The following is a 5,155-nucleotide window of genomic DNA, read 5'->3' on the forward strand; positions in this document are numbered from 1 at the left end:
TACAAATTGGTCTTTATAAATTAGTCATTAGAATTTTGCGGGCCAAATACAAACTTGGTCTGGCTCCTGCCACTATTGCTAAATTATTTTCTAAATCTTACGGCATTCCTCTTCCCCTTCCCGTCACTTCCGGTACACAGAGGCATCACGAGCGAGAAAGAGCAGTCATTCCAGAGCAGAGCCGCCATCCTATCGTGCCCACCCCCACCGCAAGCGTAAGCAATGCGAGTGCCCGCACGCCTCGGCTGAGAACACATGATGGCGCCACAGAATCAGGCACGATCGTGAGATGTTCTTTGCCGACCCTTAATTGACTTACTGATACGTTCACTCCCTAATTCAACAGTTGTTTATTGTGTCTCTGCTATGTGCGAAATGCTCGGGATCAAGAGGTAAGGGCCCTGCCAACGGGACATACAATTCACTGATATAGACGAAATCATCACGTGACCCAGCAGTTCCAAACTAGGCGCAGTGCGAGCTCACCCAGTCAGCATCTAAGCCGGGGTTCGGGCCCAAAGGCCCAGTTAGAGAGTGCCTGGGGCAGGGCTATTGCCCACCTCTGATTGGCTGGAGCGCCCGGCCTCGGCCAATCGGATACCGTCACGGCTCGAAACTTGAGTAAAGCGGTCCCAAGAAAGCCTGCCCCTCACTCCGCCCTTGGTTTTGGGTTTTGTCGCCGAGAGTTTTCTGGAATTCGGTTGCCCAGATTTGCCACTTATTATGCCATATGGTCTTGGAAAGTCAACTTCTCTGAACGTCAATTTCCTTATTTGTAAAATGGAGAAAACAGGATTGTTGTGAGAATTCAAGTAGATCATGTAGGATGCATTTTTAAAATGTTAGCTCTTGTTGTCATCTGCCCAGTTTAACTGAATACGACTCAGGGTAGGCTGTCTAGTTCGCAGCTTCATGAGAACGTGCCCTTCTTGTTGGTCTCGGATCTGAAGAGGAATGGGATTCTCAGTGGCTACCAGCGGGATGCTGTCCTTCAGGGATAAAAACCTCAGCTGACCAGGGTATTGGCAGCCTTGGCAGAGGGTTCCCTGTTGCCCAGAGCTGCTCCAAACAGGCTGGCTGGTTTCAGGCTGGCTGGAGCCTCAGCCTGCACCTCCCTGAGAACACTCACCTGGATTAAACAAATGCCAATCACCCTTCCAGTAGAGGTGCAGGCAGTGAAATAAATTTAAAAATTTGTTTAGTAAGCACCCTAAAATCAAATGCAAGGAAAAATCCTATCCTCAGTTCCCCCAGAGACCACGTTTATCTCTAGGAATTGTTTCAGTGGAAGCAATGTAGGAATCACCCTCTCAGTGCTAGAGCAGCTGCACTTCATAATGAAACAGCAGTGGAAAGAGGGTAGTGGGCACCCAAACTTCAATATTTGTTCTAAGCAAGATCCTCTGCCTCCATAATAACTTTAAATTGAGTCTTGATATTGCTGCTTTTGACTGTCATGAAAAGTTTTGCTGTGTTTGAGATAAAAAAGAGTAAGAGGGATAGTTGCCTCAAGATCTAGATTTTTTTTTTAAGCGATTGTTATAATAGTAAGACAGAAGGAGCATTTTCCCCTTAGATAACCAACTAGCAGTCTCCCTCAGTGTTGCTGCCTTACGTGGAGTTAGACTGTGGTGCTGTCTCCTAATAAACAATGTAGTCTCTAAGCAGTAACTCCATTGGTGATGTGCTGGAAATTAGACTAGTCACTTGGGAAGACAATATGGCGTTTGGCATTCTTACTTCTGTAAGCATAATGTGTGCATGCCCTCTGTTTTGATCAGTAGTTAAGAACTGAGAAAACATTCTTACCCTCCCCCCACTTTTTTAAGTAAAAATAAATTTATTACTACCTCTATTTTTTACACTTTTTCTCATTACATTGCTTTGTTTTATTTTTAACTGACATTATACATAGATGTACAATGCACAAATATTAGGTGTATAAATCTGAGTTTTGACAATTGTACACGCATGTGTAACCATCACTCCAATTAAGATACACAACATTATACAAAAAAAACAGAACATTTTCACTGTTATCGAATGGGGGTCCTGCTGCTTGCTGCTTACAAAATCAATACTAACAAATGGTAAAAAGGAAAAGTGCCTTTAATCAGAATGCCAGCAATCTGGGGAGATGGTGGACTCAACGTACCCCAAAAACCACCTCCAAAGATTCTGCTCATGAAACTTTTAAAGGGAAGGAAGGAAGTAATCTCAGTTAATCATTGAGATGGGTCGTCGCCATCCCCCACTGTGTGCAGGCTCCTCAGCTTCTTGTGATCTTCCTCGAGATGTGATCGTGTTCACACAGTTTGGTCACAGAGTTTATTTGGGAGATTACTGAAGGGGAAGCTAGGGAAGAGATCTGGTCATCTGTTAATCACTTATTCTTCTTTTCTACTTCTTTGATCTGTGGAAAGGACCAACAAGTTAGGCAAGGTTTTGTGTGACTAAAAGATTTGAAAGGTGTGCTTGGGCCGTTGATGAGTAGAGCATGGGGGTGCTGGGCTTAAAAGTTAGTTACTATACAGCTTTACTAAAGTGACAAGAAAAGGGGCTTCCTGCTGAGGGCGGTCTCCTGCAAAGAGCTGCTTACACTGACTCTCATACAAATGGATTATACAGTATGCATCTTTTGTGTCTGGCATCTTTCCTTCAACATAATGTCTGTAAGATTCATCTATTTCATCATGTGTATCAGTAGTTTGTTCCTTTTTATTGCTGAGAAGTATTCCATTTAATAAATATACCAAAATTTATTTATCCATTCTCCTGTTATTTATTTATTTTTGGCTGTGTTGGGTCTTTGTTGCTGCGCACAGGCTTTCTCTAGCTGCGGTGAGTGAGGGCTACTCTTCATTGCGGTGCACGGGCTTCTCATTGCAGTGGCTTCTCTTGTTGCGGAGCACGGGCTCTAGGTGCACGGGCTTCAGCAGTTGTGGCTCGTGGGCTCTAGAGCGCAGGATCGGTAGTTGTGGTGCACGGGTTTAGCTGCTCCGCAGCATGTGGGATCTCACAGACCAGGGCTCGAACCCGTGTCCCCTGCGTTGGCAGGTGGATTCTTAACCACTGAGCCACCAGGGAAGCCCCTATCCATTCTCCTGTTGATGAACATTTGGATTCTTTCCAGTTTAGGACTATTATGAGTAAATCTGCTGTGAACATTTGTGTACAAGTCTTTATGTTTCATTTCTCTTGGATAGTAACTAGGAGTAGAACTGCTGGATCACAGGGTAAGTATACGTTTAACATCTTGAGAAACTGCAGTACAGTTATACAAAACCATTGTACCATTTTACCTTCTCTCCAGAGGCTTAAGAGAGTTCCAGTTGCTCCTGACAGTTTCCTTGCTTGACCAACATTTAGTCAGGCTCCTGAAACTTCTCCTAGGACCATCTGTGCACTTGTAAAATCTACTTTTAACAAGAACCGCCCACCCTTGATATCTGATCGCCCTCAATATCTGGTCCGGTTCTTCATCCTCCACCATCTCTCAGGTGTCATCTGATCATCCTGGCCTGTCTTCAGCAAGAATCCTGTTACATCAGTTTAACAAAAACTCTCCTTACCCCTGATGTTTCCTCTTAGTAATTTTCCATCCACTCCCCTGTTCCTTGGCTATAAATTCCCACTTGCACATGCTGTATTTAGAATTGAGCCAAATTTTTCTCCTCTGGTGCAAAATCCCATTGCAGTCATCCTTATACTTATGGCGATGGTCCTAAGTAAAGTTTGCATTATCATCTTTAACAAGTGCCTCTGATTTTTTTTTTTAACATTCCACAACCTTACCAACACGTGGTGGGTCAATCTTTAATTTCAGCCATTCTATCCAGTGTGCAGTGGTATCTCACTGTGACCTTGATTTGCATTTCCTTAATAACTAATGATTTTTAATGAGCTCTTTTTCTTGTGCTTACTGACAATTTATCCTTTTTTAAAAAATATTTATTTACTTATTTATTTTAGCTGCGCCAGGTTTTAGTTGTGGCACGTGGGATCTTTGTTGCAGCATGTGGGATCTTTTTTTTTTTTTTTTTTAGTTGCGGCATGCGTGTGGGATCTAGTTCCCCGACCAGGGATCAAACCCTGGCCCCCTGCATTAGGAGCTCGGAGTCTTAGCCACTGGACCAGCAGGGAAGTCCCTCATTCATACATTTTGACATAAATGTTGCAATGATTAGAAACGTGTCCTAGAGTAACACATTTTGAACTAAAATCTTCATTAGTCTATTCAGCCATGCATTAAAAAATATTTATTGAGTGTCTACCATGTGTCATGCACTTTTCTAGGTTCTTCAATCAACTGTGATTAAGACAGATAAGATCTTTGCTCTTGTTTGAAGAGTTAATATTTTAGTGGGGAGAGACAAAAAGTAAACTGGAAGCAAACAAGTAAGATGATTTTTGACAGGGTGGGAATGCTCACTTAAGTGTTATCAATTAATAATAAAACATGGAAAAAACCTATATCCCTAACGGGCGTGGAGAAAGGGGACTTAGGTAATTTACGTGATATGAGACTGACGGACGACAATGACATTAAATCGACAAATGACTTTAAAAAATACTTAGCCGTATAAAAAGTTAAATTTAAAATTGTATGTGTACTTTGTTTAGGACTATGTAAAACACCTGTGCTACGATGCATATGTACAGAAATTAGAAGGACCCAGAAGGTAAAGAAAACGCTGGGGGCTTTTTTGTTTTTGTTTTTTGTGGTGGAATTATGGGGGTTTAGGGCGTCTGGTTTCGCTTTCTTTTTTGCTGTCTTACACGTTATCTCGTTCGTTAACAGCAGAAACTGGCATCATATAGTTTTCTCCTAGGACTTTGCTTTGCGCAAGGCTTTACAGCTCAGAGACTTAACGCATTTATTATGAGACGTGGCAGACGTAAAAATAAAATTTAGGTTACTTCAGAGTGACGTAAGGCAAAGAAGTGAGGTCTACGAGTTTCACCCCATAGAACTTACGGATTTCCAGGCACGATGAGGTGGCTCCCGGGGAAGTCCGCAGAAGAAGCGGGTATGGGCGCGACGAGAGGAAGCTGGGCACGACGAGAGGAAGCGAGGCACGACGAGTGGAAGCGAAGCCCGATGTTAGGCCCTGCGTGGCGCCGCGCGGACGGTGACGTCTCGCCCCGGACGGAA

The sequence above is a fragment of the Stenella coeruleoalba genome, assembly GCF_951394435.1.
Source record: "Stenella coeruleoalba genome assembly, chromosome: 20".
NCBI classification, from domain to species: domain Eukaryota; kingdom Metazoa; phylum Chordata; class Mammalia; order Artiodactyla; family Delphinidae; genus Stenella; species Stenella coeruleoalba.